This window comes from Panthera tigris, chromosome X, assembly GCF_018350195.1.
Source record: "Panthera tigris isolate Pti1 chromosome X, P.tigris_Pti1_mat1.1, whole genome shotgun sequence".
Classification (NCBI taxonomy): domain Eukaryota; kingdom Metazoa; phylum Chordata; class Mammalia; order Carnivora; family Felidae; genus Panthera; species Panthera tigris.
In genome coordinates, this window is record NC_056677.1 from 87,938,967 (window position 1) to 87,960,018 (window position 21,052).

General features: G+C 39.1%; 1 long non-coding RNA gene across 1 annotated transcript; it reads left to right on the forward strand.

Annotated features, from left to right (window-relative positions):
* The first annotated feature begins 2,525 nt into the window (after positions 1-2,525).
* On the forward strand, positions 2,526-10,057 carry LOC102959884. The gene is made up of 4 exons (XR_006213547.1): positions 2,526-2,689; positions 2,994-3,157; positions 3,278-3,448; positions 8,042-10,057. It is a non-coding gene; the product is annotated as an uncharacterized LOC102959884 (long non-coding RNA).
* The last annotated feature ends 10,995 nt before the right edge of the window (positions 10,058-21,052 follow it).

Here is a 21,052-nt window from a genome sequence, read left to right on the forward strand (position 1 = left end):
GGGTCAACTGTATAGAGAGATTTATTCTAAGGAATTGGCTCATGTGGATTATGGTGGCTGTCAAGTTCAATATCTGCAAAGTAGGTCAGTAGGCTAGAGATACAAGGAAGAGCCAATGTTGCAGCTTAAGTCTGAAGGCATTCTCCTGGGAGAATTCTGTCTTCTTCTCAAGGAGGTCAGTCTTTTTCTAGAAAACCTTTCAACTGATTATATGAGGCCCATCCAAATTATGGAGGGTAAATTACTTTACTCAAAGTATACTGATTTCAATATTAATCTCATATAAAAAGGACCTTTCCAAATACATCTAGAATAATGTTTGACCAAATGTCTGGACATATGACCCAGCCAACTTGAGGCATAAAATTAACTATCATAATATATATGTGGGTTTTTTAAGGCAAAACCTCTTTAGCATTGAAGCTTTAAAAAATCCACTTTAAAGCTTTTTTTTTTTCTGGCAGAATGCCTCTATTTAAAATTTCTAAATTGGGGAGATACAGACATGTGTACTTATAAGCCCTCCTTCAAAGCTAAGGTTGGAGCCTGGTAACTCAAGAGAAAATTGAGGACTCAAAAATTGTAGTGCATATCATAGAAATTTTTTTAATTGATGGAAGAAAAAGTTGATGGGAAATAGTTCAAGAAATTGAACTACTTAATATGGAGAAACAAAGATTTAGAAGACAGGAAGGTTGGTAAAAACCACTCTTCATCCCAAACAAGGAATATCATGTAGAGGATGATGGGCTGGGTCTCTGTAAGGATGGAAAATTAATTAATAATGGATTTAAAAATTTTTTATGTTTCTTTATTTTTGAGAGAGAGAGAGAGACAGAATGTGAGCAGGGGAGAGGCAAAGAGAGAAGGAGACACAGAATCCAAAGCAGGCTCCAGGGCCCCAGCTGTCAGCACAGAGCCTGACACAGGACTTGAACCCACGAGCCATGAAATCATGACCTGAGCCAATGTTGGATGCTTAACTGACTGAGCCACTCGGGCACCCCGATAATGGACTTGTAGATAAGAGGGAAGATCTTTTGACTATGAAGCTTATTAAGGATATTATAGTACTTCCCCCTGGGATTTGAGAGAAACTATAAGATAGAATTATAAATTCATGCAGGGAGTTAAAATAAGATTAGGTTGCCTTGATATTTCCTCCCAATACTTTTTTTGAGGGGCAGTCAACACTTACTGAATTCCTACTGGGGGACACAGTATTGTGGGAGCAATGTATAACTCTTTCCTCTGGAGGTTGTGACATACTCAAGGTTGGCAGTCTTGTATAGGTGGGCGTTTATTTTCTCTGCTCATGAGGTATTGTGGCAGGGGGTGAGTAGGATGGTAAAGCAGCCAATTTTATCTCTGTTCATCTTTCTTTCTCTCAAGGTTGTGTGCTAGCTTTCTCCCTGAAAGCTCAGAGGTTGTTTGCAACTATCTTGCCTCTGTTCTCATTTGCAATCCAAACCTCACTGAGCTTGACCTGGGTGAAAATCCCCTGGGGGATACAGGGGTGAAGTATCTTTGTGAAGGTCTCAGACATTCCAACTGTAAAGTGGAGAAACTAGAGTAAGTTTCTTAGAACTGTCTGGTAGCATCTTATGACTATTGAATTTGTCAAGTGCCTGCTGTGTGCCAAGATCTATGCTTGGTGCTTGGCAGAAGTTATTTCATCTAATTCACTCTTTCCAATAACCTTAAAAAATGGATTTTTATCTCCATTGTACAGATGAGGAAATTGAAGATCACAGGGAAAAGTGACTTGTCCAAAGTCACAGCACTCGAAAGTGGTATAGTCAGGATGTGACTCCAAAATCTGTCTCCAAATCTCATGCTCTTTCCATTATATTACCATCTTGCATGCTTACAGGAATGCCACTACTTAAATATTAATTCTATAAAGAACACCTACTATGCACCCAACACTGGACTAGATGTAGGTAGTTTTGTCAGAAGGACAAGTGATAAGGCTGCCCTTAAGGGCACACAGATATGAAACAATTGGAGAACAACACAGTTCATTCAATATGTAATGAAGTGCCCAACACTGTGGAATCATTTAGAAATGCTAGATGAGCCCACGGAAAGGTAGGAGGTCCCTATGAGCTGGAGACTTCAGGAGGAGTCTTTGTGAAGGAGCTGCACTAGGAGCTAGAACTTGAAGGATGGCTAGAACTTAGTTAAATGGGGAGGCTAGGAAAAGCTAAATGCAGCAGTGGCTGATTTTTCTTCTTTTTCTCTTGGTAGCTTGAGCACATGTTACCTAACAGATGCTAGCTGTATGGAGCTCTCTTCTTTCTTGCAAGTGAGTCAGACTTTAAAAGAGTTGTTTGTGTTCGCCAATACCCTAGGGGACATAGGAGTACAGCATCTCTGTGAAGGTCTGCAGCATGCACAGGGTATAATCGAGAGTCTTGTGTAAGTGTCTACTTATCCTTGTTCTCATGGGCCTTGGCATTTGAAGTTCAGTGGGACTCTATGGTTAACAGCCACCTTGGTATCCCCATTCCTCCAGGCTTTCCCAGTGTTCCCTTTCTGCGGCTTGTTGTGAGTCCCTCGCCCAAGTCCTGAGCTCCACCCGGAGCCTGACAAGGCTGCTTCTAATTAATAACAAAATTGAAGATTTGGGACTGAAATGGCTGTGCGAAGGATTAAAACAGCCTGACTGTCAGTTAAAGGATCTGGCGTAAGTATCATGGACTATAGCCACAGGCTGAGTTTCCTGATGTTTCAGCAACTCTTAAAATTAAGTGAGTATTTTTTGGCCTGGTGATTGAATCTCCAAGGAAGCAATAATTGAAGATCCAAATAATTCAGGGGGAATAAATGTTCCTCTACTCCACAATCTCTGCTTGGACCTGGCCCAGGGGATTTTTTTTTACAAGACACTCTGAGTTTCTAATGTGTTTTTCCAGTGGGCAAATAGAATTTCTAAAGTGACTCAGTGCAGATGAAATGATGCCAGCCTTCTCTACCTTACTTCCCGGCAGACTGTGGACCTGCCACCTGACTGGAGAGTGTTGTCAGGATTTGTGCAATGCACTCTACACCAATGAGTACCTGAGAGACCTTGACCTCAGTGATAATGCCTTAGGGGATGAGGGTATGCAGGTGCTGTGCTGAAACACCCCTCCTGTAAACTACAGACCTTGTGGTAAGTGCACAGGGACCCTTTATTCACCAGGCTCTTGTTCCAGGCTATATATGAAATGGAGGGTCTTTTTGGAACTTGGGGTAAAACTGATTTCTTCCTCGAATCCCTAATCCTCCTTAGGTTAGCAGAATGTCATCTCACAGATGCGTGCTGTGGAGCCCTTGCCTCTGTCCTCAACAGAAATGAGAACCTAACACTGCTAGACCTAAGTGGAAATGACCTCAAGGATTTTGGAGTGCAAATGCTGTGTGATGCACTGATTTAGCCATTATGTAAACTACAGACATTCTAGTAAGTTAATGTGGTGGGAGAAGTGGGAGGGAGGGGGTCAAGGCAGACATGTTCGGTTTGATCATAGGCTACTGCAGTGGGGAAAGAAGAACTGAGAGCAAGCCATGCCGAGGCAAAATATCAAAGGAAGTGAAATTACCAGTAGGCCTCCTCCTTGGACACGGGGCCAAAGAGAGAGGCAGAGAACAGGCAGCACTGGATCTCACTGCTAAGAAAAGCAGCATGGTATAGGAAAAAGAGTATCAGATCTAGATTCTTTTAGGTCTGGCTTAAATACTAGGTTTAGCATCTACTAGCATACCCATGGTTACTTAACCTCCCTGCACTTAAGTATCCTTGTCTGTAAAATGGAGCTAATACTAGTACTTGACTATCTGGTGTTGACATGGGGATTGAATGAAGTGAAACATTAATTATAAATGGACCCAGTACAACCTTTGGCACATAGATGGTGCTCCATAAATGTTAGATTCTTTCCCTTTTCTCTTCTAATACTTGCTAGAGGTCTTAATGTTTACATTTGAGAGTCTTCAAGACTCAAGGAAATGAAGCTATAATGATGCAATGATAGGAAGTAGAGGTCTTGACCCTTTCTGGTCAGTGTCCATCTGCCAGCTCATCAGGCTGGCATTGACACACAAAGTCATTCTTAATTAGGATACAGCTATGCTGTGTTGGCAGCTAACCAGTTACCAAACGGCCATTCATTTCTGGAATTCAGAACTGGAACACATAATGGAAAATAAAGGCCGAGTGCAAAAATTCCACATTCAAGGCCAATTTGATGGATTGAAGTATAAATGCAAACAACATAAAGGCCTGATTACAAGTATGGCTGAAACAGAAGCTGGTTCTCTACTAGCAAAGTGAAGTATGTTAGTTTCAAAGGCTTGAAAGTGTGGTGATTACTGCCCAGAAAGGGGGAGCTACTCACAACATGATAAGCATCAGGGATTTAGGGACCTTCATGGTGTCTTTCTCAAAAGAAATAACTGTAGCCTATATTGTTAGCAGGTTGGAATAAGCTTAATGACCAATCCTAATGTTTCTTTAAATATTGAGTAATTTAATGTGGTAGCATTCTATATTGTGTATGCTTCAGCAATGATCCTAAGTGACAGCAAGGAGAATTTTTTTTTGTTGTGATGGCATGCCATTATTTGCTTTTTTATTGTAAATTGTTATGCTGTTTCCTGTATCTCTTGCTCTTTGCCTTTTAACCAATGTGCTTCCATTGTGTTTTCAGGCCAGGCTTCAAACCTTTATAACTTGTCAATCAAGAAGTTGATAACAGTGTGCAATAATAGCTCAGAATACAAAACAAAGGACACACACACACACACACACACACACACAGAATAGACACCATTCACTGACCTCAAATCAGTTTTGAATGTTAGAGTATATATAAAACAAACAACACTGAAATTAATAGAAATATATAGTTATCCACGTAAGGTGAGAGGAAACTATGGATGATTTAATGCTGTGGTAGGATAGAGATGGAGTAAATCCAGGAGAGCCTTCTAAAAGGGGGAAATTCCGCTGGAAATTGCAAAGGCTGGAGGAAAAAGGTTATTTTCTAAGAGCTGCTTGAGTGTGAGGCTGAATCTTATTCCTCATTGTATTCTCCCCCTGCCCCAATAAAAAGTTGCTGGCTCATTGCTTTGCATATAGTAAATACATACAGAAGATCAATTAGTAATTTAGAGCACCTAGAGGCAAAGAGACAGTTAATGATATATCCAATAAAGACTATGTGTCTAGACATTCAAAAGGTCAAGGAATAAAAGAGATTGTGGCCTCAGAGGACAGAGCTCACCTTCATTCATTCTACCAGTACTTGCTGAATATGTGCCATGTACTAGGCAAGTGTGCCAGGTGCTAGGAGACAAGAGTGAATAAGACAGGAGACATGATCTGTGCTCTTCAGGGGCCAGTGGGCTTAGTGGTAGAGACAGGCACATAAACTGAATAATGCAATAAGGGGATCGTAAGGTCTTGAGGGAGTCATGGCAGGAGACAACCCACCCAGTCCAAGACGGGCAGGGAAAACTTCTTGGAGGAAGGACCACCTGAGTTAAGTTTCAGGACTATTGCCAAGAGAAATAGTGGTAAGGATGGAGAAGGGTAGTCCAAGCTCAGGAGATGCATGAGCAAGGTAGCCAGACAATAAACAGTACAGTTTATGGTACTTGATAGGGAAATGGGTGGGAAATATCCAAGGAGTTTGCTATTTCTGGAGCATAAAGTACAAAGCAGAATGTGTCAAGAAGTGAGACTGAGGGGGTAGGTAAGGCCTGTATGCCATATGTGATTAGTAAGACCTGTTAGCAGAATTCTGGGTACAAATTCAACCCTTGCTCGCTCTCTCCCTCTCTCTCTCTCTCTCTCTCTCTCTCTCTCTCTCCCTATCTCTGATACTCTAGCAGTGGTACATTTTGAGGCCTCTCCTCATGTTTCCAAAATTGGTCCCCAAAGTAGAGCTAGTTTTGCTTCCAAAGTTGGTTGAAGAATCAGTCCACTGCTGCTGCTGTTTCTCACTGCCACAGGGGGCTGATCCTAAGAACTGAACCTAACCAGTCCCATAGAAGTTTGGTTACTAGACTGTGATGCCCTGGCTGGTCTGGATCCCTGCTAGCCATGCAGTGCCATTATACTTGGGCTTTAAGGCTACAGATATATTAGTTCACACCCAAACATACAGCCATTGTTCTCTAAAGTACTGTATATGTCAGGGTGGTTGGGTCTAGAGGAGCTCCTGGAATCAGCCACAGATACAGATATATATATATATAGATATAGATAGATATGGATAGATATAGATATAGATATAGATATAGATATAGATATAGATATAGATATATAGATATATAGATATATATAGATATAGATATAGATAGATATATATATACACACACACACATACATAATATATATATATATATATATATATATATATATATATATATATATGAAACCTGCCCTTGCCCCACAAAGACATAGGCCCCTGAGTTGAGTCAGGGGACCCACTTAAACCTTCTTTCTTCAAGATAATCTTATTTTATGGGCTGTGGTGCCTTTCACTGGCACTGGGTCTTGGATAAAGGCCCCTAGCTCACCCTGGTATGTGTTCCTAATTCTAAATTTGGAAAGAAGGGGTAGATAATAACTGGTCTCTTAACTCCCAGAAGACCTCTGGGCTTCCTAAGCATATTGGCCTACCTCTTGCCCAACAGTGAGCTCTATACATCAAGAGGTAAGGCAACTTTTGCTAAGTCAGTAAAAAAAAAATTCGGAAGGTCTTGTTACACTTCTGTGGCATTAAATATCTACTTACTATACAATCTCATAATTAGCATGGTTACTCATTTCACTTTGCTAAAGATTAGCTTCTATCCATTAAAACTGAAATCTTTACCTCACTACACACTTGAAAGAGCTGTGCCTTCTTTTGTAGTCAATGGGTTTTAATCAGGGACACACATATGGAGTTTGCACTGTGGGAAGTTTTCTAGTAGGTAGGCAGTTGGATATAGGAGTGTGCCTTGGAGATGATAGATGAAGCCATGGCAATGGATGAGATCCTCTGGGGAGAGTGAGAAGAGAAGAACCTCTGAGGAACACCTCTGGGGAATTAGCCCTGGGAAATACCAACTTTTTAAGAAGTGGGTATGGGAAAGAAAACCCATGGAGTAAACCAGGAGAGAAATGGTGTCCTGGAAGCTATGGGAAAAGTGAATTTCAAGGAAGAAGTGCTCAACAGTATCAAATGCATCAGAGAGGTTCAAGAGGACGAGTACTGAAACATATATCCATTGGATTTAGTAATTTGGAGGCCAGAGGCGACTTTCTCAAGGGCTGGTTTAGTGGCATGGTGGGGCCAGAAACCAGACTGCAGTGACTTGAGGATAGGAAGTAAGGAGGGGAGAAGGAACAGAGACTAATCTTTCAAGAAGTTTGTGAAAAGGAGGGGCACCTGGGTGGCTTAGTTAAGTGTCCAACTTTGGCTCACGTCATGATCTCACAGTCTGTGGGTTCAAGCCCTGTGTTGGACTCTGTGCTGATAGCTTGAAGCCTGGAGCCTGCTTCGGATTCTGTGTCTCCCTCTCTCTCTGCCCCTCCCCGAACTTGTGCTCTCTCTCTCTCAAAAAAATAAACATTAAAAATTTTTTTAAAAAGTTTGTGAAAAGGAGAAGAGATGTAGGGCTATAGCTGGGAGGACTGGTGGAACTGCAGGGAGGAGGGAGAGAGTTGGTCTTTTCCTTTTCTGGCTCGTTGAGGATAGGCAATTCTGTAGTCTGAGTGAAGGGAGCCCATAGAGAGGGAGAGGTTCCATATACAGGAGCAGGAACTAATGGACTCATGCAATGGGGCCTTGGACAAAGTCAGAGAGGGACAAGAGTGAGGGTCCAAGAGGAAGTTTTCTCAAGGAAAGGAGCTAAGGCTAAGGGAAGCAGTTGGTGTGGGTGAAGTAACTCAGTGGTGGTGCTATGGAACAAGTGGAATGGGAATCTTACCTTTGCGGATAGGAAAGCTACTGAAGGCATCTGCTGGCTTGACTTGACACAAGATTCTTTTCATTTTTCATAGCGTTGACACAGATCATTTACATGAAGAAACGTTCAGAAAGATGGAAGCTTTAAAAATGAGCAAGCCTGGAATCACCTGGTAGTTTCCAAGGAAAGCCCCTGAATCAGCTGCATATAGACTCCCTTGATCTGCCACCATCTTTAACAGTTGTGCAATATTCTTGTTCTAAACCTGTTAACCATTGCCAAGGACCCAAATGTGAAACAAACAGCAGTGATTTCTATTTCTTACACAGAATCATCCACGAAGTAGGTGTGAAAGGCAGAGGCACTTTAGTTCAAATGTCTTCAGCAATAATACCTTACATTCATATGTTGTATTATAATGTTTACTATGTTCTCACAGAAACCCTCAAAAGTGGGAAGATGAGGCTCAGATAGGCTGTGACTAGCTCTAGGTCACACAGCTCATTAGTGAGAGAATTGGGACTGGAATCTAGCCAGGTTTTACAATACCCAGACCAGACAGAGAAACAATAGAAAAAGAATGTGAAGGAGTCAACTTAAAGAAACAAGATACTTGAAATGATTAAAGAGCAAGAGAGTATACAAACATATATCTTATGGTGCTGATTTTAAGTAAAACTAATTCACAAAGGAAAGAGAGGAATGAGTTCCATTAATAGGGAAAGGCTTCATGGAGATGCAACTTGATGTGGGCCTTGAGAATGAGCAGGATTGAGATGGGGGGCAGATACATAGGCCAGTGGCTGTAAGACTGCAGGCAACAGGGCTGTGTTTGTGAGCTGCTCGCCAAAAGCGCCTAGGGAGAGAAAAATGTTTGCATTAGAGTTTCCTGAGCTGTGGCAGTATCTACATTCTAGCTGAGGGTGTTCTCTAGTTTCCAGGCTCAACTCCTTTTCTGAACTTCTAATACCCCATGTGTTTGTTCTTATTCATGGACTCCTATGGCTGACTCACTCCTCATCCGTGACAACAAATTGCATGGCCTAGCATGGGTCCTACACAACCCCATGTTTCTCTCTGCCTAGCTTCTACAAAACACCAGATGAGACAAGTGGAGGAAGGGAATGCCAGGCAAAGAAAATAGCACAAAGTCCATGATATAGGAGTTAATGTGGTATGGGATGAGCAGAAAAGTAGGCTGACCCAATTAAGATACACAGGTGTCTCTGGAAGCTACTTGACTAGCTGTGTGACCCTGAACAAGTCAACTTGGATTCTAACAGTTTCTAGTTTCTCATCTGTAAAATGGGGATAACTTCACATTAACCTTATATGGCTGTTGTTCCTGACATGGTGCTGACCCACAGTAGGTACTATAATGGTAGCTATTTGTATGAGTGTGTAAATGTGATGATACAACTCAGCTTGTAGTCTTTGAGCTCCCAGATTTTCCTGCTGTGTAGTCAGTGTTAACTGTGCATTTGAACTAAATGTGTGTGCTGGAGACAGTAAATCTAGTGGGGGAAGAGACACATAGTGGGAAGTTACTGCCCGCTAGAGGTCTAGCTGCTCCATGTCCTCGTCCATCATCATATATTGTTCCTTGCTGCCCTGGGAGATGGTAACTTTCGGTCTGGAGACCACATCTGGCCTAAGATGGTCAAAACAGCACTTTGTTTCCAGTTTTCTTAAGTTCTTTCCTTTTAGTTATTTAAGACTTATTTATTGACAATTATTATGTGCCAGGTTTTGTGCTAAGTATTGGCTTTATAGAGATGAATATGCCTTTCCCTGTGCACATCCCCCTCCATCTTCTCTGACTTCCCTGGTCCCTCTGTCAGTCTGGTAAAAATCTGATAAAACTCAGTCACAGTAAGAACTCAGAGATATAATGTTGAATGAAAGATTGCAGAACTCTGTGTGTGGGTCATTGTGTGTGTGTCCCATTTGTGTATAAAAGGATAAATACACATGTGTGTGTATGTGTCCAGAATATGTGTGGAAGAATATATACAGGAAATTGCCAATAGGAGTTATCTCTGTTAAGAGGAATTTGGCAAAGAGGGGCCATTTTTATCTATAGCCCTTTGTTCTACTTGATGTTTTTACCATGTGCATGTATTAATTTTATAATTAATAAACTTGATGTTAAAAATAAAACTCATTTATACTGAGGAGTTATTTTTCTTCTTTTAAACATGACAGTTGAGAAGAAAATATAGGGCAGACATTTATAAGCATGATAAAAACCCAAAGGAAAAGAATGAAAGATTTGATAAAATTGAAATTAAAAATACTTTTATGAGAAAAATACATAAATAAAAGACCAGTGATAAACTGCAAGAACCTATTTGGCATATTATAAAGACAAGGCTAATGTCCATAATATAAATAACAAATCAGCATGAAAAACAAAATGTGAAGGACTCCTACTTCCAGCAATGCTGAAGTAACAATGAATGGACTCATCTTCCCACATTAACAACTCAAAAAATGGGCAAAATATATGAAATAGCAGTTTTCAAACATTGGTGGAGTTGAGAAAAATAAAAAACAAATAACTAGGTGGTAGTTTTAAACAGAACCATATCAATAAATATATTAATGGTCTCACAGCAACCCAATTAAAAGACTGAGATTGGTAGAATAGAAAATTAGAAAAAAACCTCAACTATATGTTGCCTATAGGAAACCCACTTTAAGTATAAAAACACAAGTAGGTTAAACATAAAAGACAGGAAAATACACCATGTTAACATTGATTTTAAAAAAGCTGGCGTGAGTATATTATTAGAGAAAGCAGATTGCAAAACAACGAATATTACCAGAAATTCAGAGGGCTATTTTATAATAATAACGTAGTTAATTCATCATAAGGGCATAAAAGTCCTAAAAATACTTGCACCTAAACAACACATTCAAAATACATGAAACAAAAACTGAGCAAGGAGAAATAGACAAATCCACAATTTTAGTCAGAGACTTCAACATCCTTCTCAATAACTGATAAACCAAGGAGATAGAAAATAAGCAAGAATATATAGATGATTTGAACAACACAAATAATAAATATGACCTAGTTGACACCTAAGCAACACTCAACCCAACAACAGAAAATGTGTTCTTTACAAATGCACATTGACTATTTACCAAGATAGACCAGATCTCGGTCATACAAGTCTCAATAAAGTTAAAGGATTCAAGACATACAAAATATGTTCTCTGACCACAATGGAGGTAAATTAAAAATCAGTAAAAGAAAGATATATAGAAAGTTCTCTGAATGTTTGGAAAATAAATAACGCACTTCTCAATAATCTATGGCTCAAGAGTAAGTCTCAAGGAAAATTAAGTATTTTAAACAGTGAAATGAAAACAGGAGACAAATTTGTGGGAAATAGCACAGTGCTTAGAGGGACATTTATAGCACTAAACAGCTATATTAGAAAAGAAAGATCTTAAATCAATGACCTCAGCTTTCACAATAAGAAACTAGAAAAAGATCAAGTTTAATTCAAAGCAAGCAGAATAAAGGAAAACAGCATACATACTTACTGTATTATCCCATTTTAATAAAATTCTAGAAAATTCAAAGTATTCTATAATAGCAGATTAGTGGTTACCTAGCAACGATTTGGAGAGAGGAAGGGATGCATTATAAAGGGGCACAAAAATATTTGGGGGTGATGGATATGCTCATTATCTTGTTTGTGGTGGTGATTTTAATCAAAATTCATCAAATTATACTTTTTAAATATGTCTAGCTCATTGTATGTGAATTCTACCTGGCTATAACTGTAAACACACGTGCACACACACACACACATGTACACAGACACACACACAAGCATATCTGAAAGATTCATTTAAGAACACCTGTTGTCTAACCTCCTTATTGTACAGGTAAGGAACCAAGAGTCCAAACAGGTCAAGATCACACAGCCAATTCATAAGACTGGGATTAGAATTTAAGTATCCTTATTCCTAGCCTGGCTCTTCTTAGTATATCAAAGAGCTCAGATTAAGGGAATAAATTAAATGGTGGGTTTTCAGTGTTTTGTGGCATACCAGTGGGAAAGAGACATGTGCATGAAAAGGAGTGACTTTCCCAGGATTCTTTCAGTGATCTGCTAGAACTACCCAGTAGTGGCATTACTTGATAGTATGGTATTTCTATTTCTAATATTTTGAGCAACCTCCATACTGTTTCCAAAGTGGCTGCACCAATTTACATTCCCCAACAGGGCACGAGGGTTCCTTTTTATCCACATCCTTCCCAACACTTGTTATTTCTTTTTTTGATCCTAGCCATTCTGACAGGTGTAAGTTGGTATCTTGTGATTTTGATTTGCATTGCCCTGATGATGAGTGATTTTGAGCATATATTCATGTGTCTGTTGGCCATCTGCATGTCTTCTTTGGAAAAATGTCTATTAAGGTTCTCTGCCCATTTTTAATCAGATAATTTGTTTTTTTGTGTGTTCAGTTGTATAAGTTCTTTATATATTTTGGACATTAACTCCTTAACAGATATATCATTTGCAAATATCTTCTCCCATACAGTAGGTTGCCATTTAGTTTGGTGATACTTTCCTTCACTGTGCAATGCTTTTTATTTCAGTGTAGTCCAATAGTTTATTTTTTGCTTTTGTTTCCCTTGCTTGAGATATATCTAGAAAAATGTTGCTAAGGCTGATGTCAAATAGATTACTATCTATGTTTTCTTCTATGATTTTTATGGTTTCATGTCTCAACATTTAGGTCCTTAATCTATTTTGAGTTTATTTAGGTCCTTAATCTATTTTGAGTTTATTTTTGTGTATGGTGTGAGACAATGGTCCAGTTTCATTCTTTTGCATATAACTGCCCAGTTTTCCCAACACCATTTATTGAAGAGACTTTTTTTCCATTGTATATTTTTGACTCCTTTATCATAGATTAATTGACACATATAGGCATGAGCTTATTTCTGGCCTATTTTGTTCCATTGATCTACATGTCTATTTTTGTGCCAGTACCATACTGTTTTGATTACTACAGCTTTTTATTATAGTTTGATATCTGGGATTGTGATGCTTCCAGCTTTATTCTTCTTCCTCATGATTGCTTTGGATATTTAGAGTCTTTTGCGGTTTCATACAAATTTTAATATTATTTGTTTCAGTTCTGTGGAAAATACTGGTGGTATTTTAATAAGGATTGCCTTGAATCTGTAGATTACTTTGGGTAGTGTGGACATTTTAACAATATTAATTCTTCCAATCCATGAGCATGGTATGTTTTTCCATTTGTGTTGTCTCCAATTTCTTTCATCAATGTTTAGAGATTCAGAGTACATGTCTTTAACCTTCTTGGTTAAGTTTATTCCTGGGTAGTTTATTATTTTTGGTGCAATCATAGATTGAATTATTTTCTTAATTACTCCTACTACTTTGATATTAGTATGGAAATGCAACAGATTTCTATATATTAAGTTTGTATCCTACAACTTTACTGAATTCATTTCTTACTTCTAGTAGTTTTCTAGTGGAATATTTAGGGTTTTTTATGTATTATATTTTCTTGTTTAATTCTATGAAGTAGATTTTTTTTCATGTTATATGTGAGATACAGAATGTGAAGTAATCTGCCAAAGTTCCCATAGGTAGTAAGTGGCAGAGCCAAAATTCAAACCTGTCTGCCCCAAAATCTGTGTTGTTAACAATCATACTCTGTCTAGGGTTGGACAAAGAAGGAAGCAGATGTGAAAGAATAATTATTATTTCATTCAACAAATGTATATGCACTTCCTGTTATTTGCTGGACCAATGGGGTATAAAAAATGAATATGTACAGTCCTTGCACTTAACATGATTATAATTGAACAGAGAGGACACACACTGTTCTAATAGATCTAATAGAAGGCATAGTTGAATCTGGATGATAATATAATGATAATAGCTATTGATTATTGAGAGCATACTATATGTCAGGCACTATGCTAATACATTCTTTTTTTTTCAATATATGAAGATTATTGTCAAATTGGTTTCCATACAACACCCAGTGCTCATCCTAAAAGGTGCCCTCCTCAATACCCATCACCCACCCTCCCCTCCCTCCCACCCCCCATCAACCCTCAGTTTGTTCTCAGTTTTTAACAGTCTCTTATGCTTTGGCTCTCTCCCACTCTAACCTCTTTTTTTTTTCCCTTCCCCTCCCCCATGGGTTTCTGTTAAGTTTCTCAGGATCCACATAAGAGTGAAACCATATGGCATCTGTCTTTCTCTGTATGGCTTATTTCACTTAGCATCACACTCTCCAGTTCCATCCACGTTACTACAAAAGGCCATATTTCATTCTTTCTCATTGCCACGTAGTATTCCATTTTGTATATAAACCACAATTTCTTTATCCATTCATCAGTTGATGGACATTTAGGCTCTTTCCATAATTTGGCTATTGTTGAGAGTGCTGCTATAAACATTGGAGTACAAGTACCCCTATGCATCAGTACTCCTGTATCCCTTGGGTAAATTCCTAGCAGTGCTATTGCTGGGTCATAGGCTAGGTCTATTTTTAATTTTCTGAGGAACCTCCACACTGCTTTCCAGAGCGGCTGCACCAATTTGCATTCCCACCAACAGTGCAAGAGGGTTCCCGTTTCTCCACATCCTCTCCAGCATCTATAGTCTCCTGATTTGTTCATTTTGGCCACTCTGACTGGCGTGAGGTGATATCTGAGTGTGGTTTTGATTTGTATTTCCCTGATAAGGAGCGACGTTGAACATCTTTTCATGTGCCTGTTGGCCATCCGGATGTCTTCTTTAGAGAAGTGTCTATTCATGTTTTCTGCCCATTTCTTCACTGGGTTCTTTGTTTTTCAGGTGTGGAGTTTGGTGAGCTCTTTATAGATTTTGGATACTAGCCCTTTGTCCGATATGTCATTTGCAAATATCTTTTCCCATTCCGTTGGTTGCCTTTTAGTTTTGTTGCTTGTTTCCTTTGCTGTACAGAAGCTTTTTATCTTCATAAGGTCCCAGTAATTCACTTTTGCTTTTAATTCCCTTGCCTTTGGGGATGTGTCGAGTAAGAGATTGCTACGGCTGAGGTCAGAGAGGTCTTTTCCTGCTTTCTCCTCTAAGGTTTTGATGGTTTCCTGTCTCACATTCAGGTCCTTTATCCATTTTGAGTTTATTTTTGTGAATGGTGTGAGAAAGTGGTCTAGTTTCAACCTTCTGCATGTTGCTGTCCAGTTCTCCCAGCACCATTTGTTAAAGAGACTCTTTTTTCCATTGGATGTTCTTTCCTGCTTTGTCAAAGATGAGTTGGCCATACGTTTGTGGGTCTAGTTCTGCGGTTTCTATTCTATTCCATTGGTCTATGTGTCTGTTTTTGTGCCAATACCATGCTGTCTTGATGATGACAGCTTTGTAGTAGAGGCTAAAGTCTGGGATTGTGATGCCTCCTGCTTTGGTCTTCTTCTTCAAAATGACTTTGGCTATTCGGGGCCTTTTGTGGTTCCATATGAATTTTAGGATTGCTTGTTCTAGTTTCGAGAAGAATGCTGGTGCAATTTTGATTGGGATTGCATTGAATGTGTAGATAGCTTTGGGTAGTATTGACATTTTGACAATATTTATTCTTCCAATCCATGAGCAGGGAATGTCTTTCCATTTCTTTATATCTTCTTCAATTACCTTCATAAGCTTTCTATAGTTTTCAGCGTACAGGTCTTTTACATCTTTGGTTAGATTTATTCCTAGGTATTTTATGCTTCTTGGTGCAATTGTGAATGGGATCAGTTTCTTTATTTGTCTTTCTGTTGCTTCATTGTTAGTGTATTAGAATGCAACTGATTTCTGTACATTGATTTTGTATCCTGCAACTTTGCTGAATTCATGTATCGGTTCTAGCAGACTTTTGGTGGAATCTATCGGATTTTCCATGTATAATATCATGTCATCTGCAAAAAGTGAAAGCTTGACTTCCTCTTTGCCAATTTGGATGCCTTTGATTTCCTTTTGTTGTCTGATTGCTGATGCTAGAACTTCCAGCACTATATTAAACAACAGCGGTGAGAGTGGGCATCCCTGTCGTGTTCCTGATCTCAGGGAAAAAGCTCTCAGTTTTTCCCCATTGAGGATGATGTTAGCTGTGGGCTTTTCATAAATGGCTTTTATGATCTTTAAGTATGTTCCTTCTATCCAGGATTTCTCAAGGGTTTTTATTAAGAAAGGGTGCTGAATTTTGTCAAAGGCCTTTTCAGCATCGATTGACAGGATCATATGGTTCTTCTCTTTTTTTTTTTTATTAATGTGATGTATCACGTTGATTGATTTGCAAATGTTGAACCAGCCCTGCATCCCAGGAATGAATCCCACTTGATCATGGTGAATAATTCTTTTTATATGCTGTTGAATTCGATTTGCTAGTATCTTATTGAGAATTTTTGCATCCATATTCATCAGGGATATTGGCCTGTAGTTCTCTTTTTTTACTGGGTCTCTGTCTGGTTTAGGAACCAAAGTAATACTGGCTTCCTAGAATGAGTCTGGAAGTTTTCCTTCCCTTTCTATTTTTTGGAATAGCTTGAGAAGGATAGGTATTATCTCTGCTTTAAACGTCTGGTAGAACTCCCCTGGGAAGCCATCTGGTCCTGGACTCTTATTTGTTGGGAGATTTTTGATAACCGATTCAATTTCTTCGCTGGTTATGGGTCTGTCCAAGCTTTCTATTTCCTCCTGATTGAGTTTTGGAAGAGTGTGGGTGTTTAGGAATTTGTCCATTTCTTCCAGGTTGTCCAATTTGTTGGCATATAATTTTTCATAGTATTCCCTGATAATTGTTTGTATCTCTGAGGGATTGGTTGTAATAATCCCATTTTCATTTATGATTTTATCTATTTGGGTCATCTGCCTTTTCTTTTTGAGAAGCCTGGCTAGAGGTTTGTCAATTTTGTTTATTTTTCCAAAAAACCAACTCTTGGTTTCGTTGATCTGCTCTACAGTTTTTTTAGATTCAATATTGTTTATTTCTGCTCTGATCTTTATTATTTATCTTCTTCTGCTGGGTTTAGGCTGCCTTTGCTGTTCTGCTTCTATCTCCTTTAGGTGTGCTGTTAGATTTTGTATTTGGGATTTTTCTTGTTTCTTGAGATAGGCCTGGATTGCAATGTATTTTCCTCTCAGGACTGCCTTCACTGCATCCCAAAGCGTTTGGATTGTTGTATTTTCATTTTCGTTTGTTTCCATATATTTTTTTAATTTCTTCTCTAATTGCCGGGTTGACCCACTCATTCTTTAGTAGGGTGTTCTTTAACCTCCACGCTTTGGGAGGTTTTCCAGACTTTTTCCTGTGGTTGATTTCAAGCTTCATAGCATTGTGGTCTGAAAGTATGCATGGTATAATTTCAATTCTTGTAAACTTATGAAGGGCTGTTTTGTGACCCAGTATATGATCTATCTCGGAGAATGTTCCATGTGCACTCAAGATGAAAGTATATTCTGTTGCTTTGGGATGCAGAGTTCTAAATATATCTGTCAAGTCCATCTGATCCAATGTATCATTCAGGGCCCTTGTTTCTTTATTGACCGTGTGTCTAGATGATCTATCCATTTCTGTAAGTGGGGTGTTAAAGTCCCCTGCAATTACCACATTCTTATCATAAGGTTGCTTATGTTTATGAGTAATTGTTTTATATATTTGGATGCTCCGGTATTCGGCACATAGACATTTATAATTGTTAGCTCTTCCTGATGGATAGACCCTGTAATTATTATATAATGCCCTTGTTCATCTCTTGTTCCAGCCTTTAATTTAAAGTCTAGTTTGTCTGATATAAGTATGGCTACTCCAGCTTTCTTTTGGCTTCCAGTAGCATGATAAATAGTTCTCCATCCCCTCACTCTCAATCTGAAGGTGTCCTCAGGTCTAAAATGAGTCTCTTGTAGACAGCAAATAGATGGGTCTTGTTTTTTTATCCATTCTGATAGCCTATGTCTTTTGGTTGGCGCATTTAAGCCATTTACATTCAGTGTTATTATAGAAAGATACGGGTTTAGAGTCATTGTGATGTCTGTATGTTTTATGCTTGTAGTGATGTCTCTGGTACTTTGTCTCACAGGATTCCCCTTAGGATCCCTTGTAGGGCTGGTTTAGTGTTGACAAATTCCTTCAGTTTTTGTTTGTTTGGGAAGACCTTTATCTCTCCTTCTATTCTAAATGACAGACTTGCTGGATAAAGGATTCTCGGCTGCATATTTTTTCTGTTTAGCACACTGAAGATCTCGTGCCAATCCTTTCTGGCCTGCCAAGTTTCAAAAGAGAGATCAGTCACGAGTCTTATAGGTCTCCCTTTATATGGGAGGGCACATTTATCCCTTGCTGCTTTCAGAATTTTCTCTTTATCCTTGTATTTTGCCAGTTTCACTATGATATGTCGTGCAGAAGATCGATTCAAGTTACGTCTGAAGGGAGTTCTCTGTGCCTCTTGGATTTCAATGCCTTTTTCCTTCCCCAGTTCAGGGAAGTTCTCAGCTATTATTTCTTCCAGTACCCCTTCAGCACCTTTCCTTCTCTCTTCCTCCTCTGGGATACCAATTATGCGTATATTATTTCTTTTCAGTGTATCACTTAGTTCTCTAATTTTCCCCTCATACTCCTGGATTTTTTTATCTCTCTCTCAGCTTCCTCTTTTTCCATAACTTTATCTTCTATTTCACCTATTCTCTCCTCTGCCTCTTCAATCCGAGCCGTCGTCGTTTCCATTTTGTTCTGCATTTCGTTTAAAGTGCTTTTCAGCTCCTCGTGACTGTTCCTTAGTCCCTTGATCTCTGTGGCAAGAGATTCTCTGCTGTCCTCTATACTGTTTTCAAGCCCAGCGATTAATTTTATGACTATTATTCTAAATTCACTTTCTGTTATATTATTTAAATCCTTTTTGATCAGTTCATTAGCTGTTGTTATTTCCTGGAGATTCTTCTGAGGGGAATTCTTCCGTTTGGTCATTTTGGATAGTCCCTGGAGTGGTGAGGACCTGCAGGGCACTTCCCCTGTGCTGTGGTGTATAACTGGAGTTGGTGGGCGGGGCCGCAGTCAGTCCTGATGTCTGCCCCCAGCCCACAGCTGGGGCCACAGTCAGACTGGTGTGTGCCTTCTCTTCCCCTCTCCTAGGGGCGGGATTCACTGTGGACTGCACTAGCCACATTTTGACTGCTCAATAGCCACATATGTGCAGTGGCTACTATAGTAGATAATGCAGATAGAAAAAAATTTTGTCATTGGAGAAAGTTCTATTAGAAAGCATAGATCATAACATTGTTCTCAACCAGAGCTGCTCCACCCCCAAAATATTAAAAAATGTGTTGTGTATCTGTAATTTGCTAGGCACTGTTCAAGGAGCTGAGGATACAATGGTGAACAAAACAGGCATCATTTGTTAAGGTTTACTACAAAGCTATAATAATGAAGACAGTGTGGCATTGGAAGAGGGATAGACACATAGATCATTAAAACAGAATAGAGAACTTAGAAATAAACCCACACAAATATGCCCGACTTTTTTTTTTCGTTTGTTTTACATAGCAGTTCAATGGAGGAAGGATAGCCTCTACAACAAATAGTGTCGGAGCAATTTGATATTCACAGGCACACACACACAGAAAGAAAATATGAGGCTCAGCGTAAACTTCACACCTTACACAAAAATTAAAATGAATTGCAGGTGTAAAAATAAAGTATAAAAGTATAGAACTTTAGAAAACATAGGAGAAAATCTTCTGGATCTAGGGCTACATAAAACTTAAAAATGAATTAAAAACATTTTCTCTGCAGAAGACTCTGTTAAGAGGATGAAAAGACAAGCTACAAACCAGGAGAAAATGTTTACAAACTCATGGCCAACAAAAAACTCATTTTCCACAGTGGTACAGCCACTGTGGAAAACAGGTTGTCAGTTTCTTATGAAACTAAACATACAACTACTGTATGACCCAGTAATTATACTCCTGGACATTTGTCGCAGAGAAATAAAAATTTATGTTCACAAAAAAACCTATACATGAATGTTCATCGGCATTTTATTCATAATAGCTCCAAACTGGAAACAACCCAAATGTCCTTCAAGAGATAAACAGAGAACAGGTAAATGGGTTAAAAAAATATGAACATCCATACCCTGGAATACTACTCAGCAATAAAAATAAATATTGATTGATACATGTGATGACCTGGATGAATCTTCAGAGGATTATGCTGAGTGAAAAAAGGTCAATCTCAAAAGACTACATACTTTAGGATACCATTTATATAACATTCTTGAAATGATAAAATTTAGAAATGGAGGACATATTAGTTTTAAAGGGCAGGAATGAGGGGAGAGCAAGGATCTGGGAGCCCTTAGAAGGGTCTGGGTAAGGGTCTAGTGGATTTAGCCTCAGATATCTTGTAGGAGAGTGAAAACCAAGCCTAATGGCTAGAGTTCCCTGGGCCTAGCATCTATAATCTCTGCCTATTTGGACTAACATGGTGGTAAACCCAGAGGTTATAGTTTCTGTGTTGGCATGACCTGGAGTGGAACTGGTCCCAGAAGATGTGGCTTTGGTCTCAATCCTTGTGCCCTGGAGTTGTGGCATCCCTGGTGGCTAAAATTCCACTTTTCTGACCAGCACCTTCTATCTCTCTAGTCTTTATGTTTTTATTGTCACTAAAGTTACTCTTCTAACTCATTTAGCCTTTTAGTCCTTTGGACCTTTCATTATTTCCCAAGCAATCTATCAGCTCTCTCTTCTTTGTTTCTGTCCCTGACAACTATCTCACTAATATTTTCAAACTGCCTTGCCACTGGTCCACCCACTGTACTTTTATAATAGCAGAACCCTGAACCTAGGTCAAACCAAAATGTCTACCTCCTATGCATGGGGACTGGCTTCAGTCTCAGATGGGCTTTCCACACTGCCATGGATCCTTTGTATGCCCTTCATCAGCATTCTCTCCCATTCACCTAAGAAGCCAGTTCAGCTCTTCCTCAGTTTTCTTAAGTCCCCTTCCTCCTGTCTCTCAGCAGATAACCCATACTCCCACTTTACCATAAATGCAGAGGCCAAAAATAACCTCAACTTCCTGC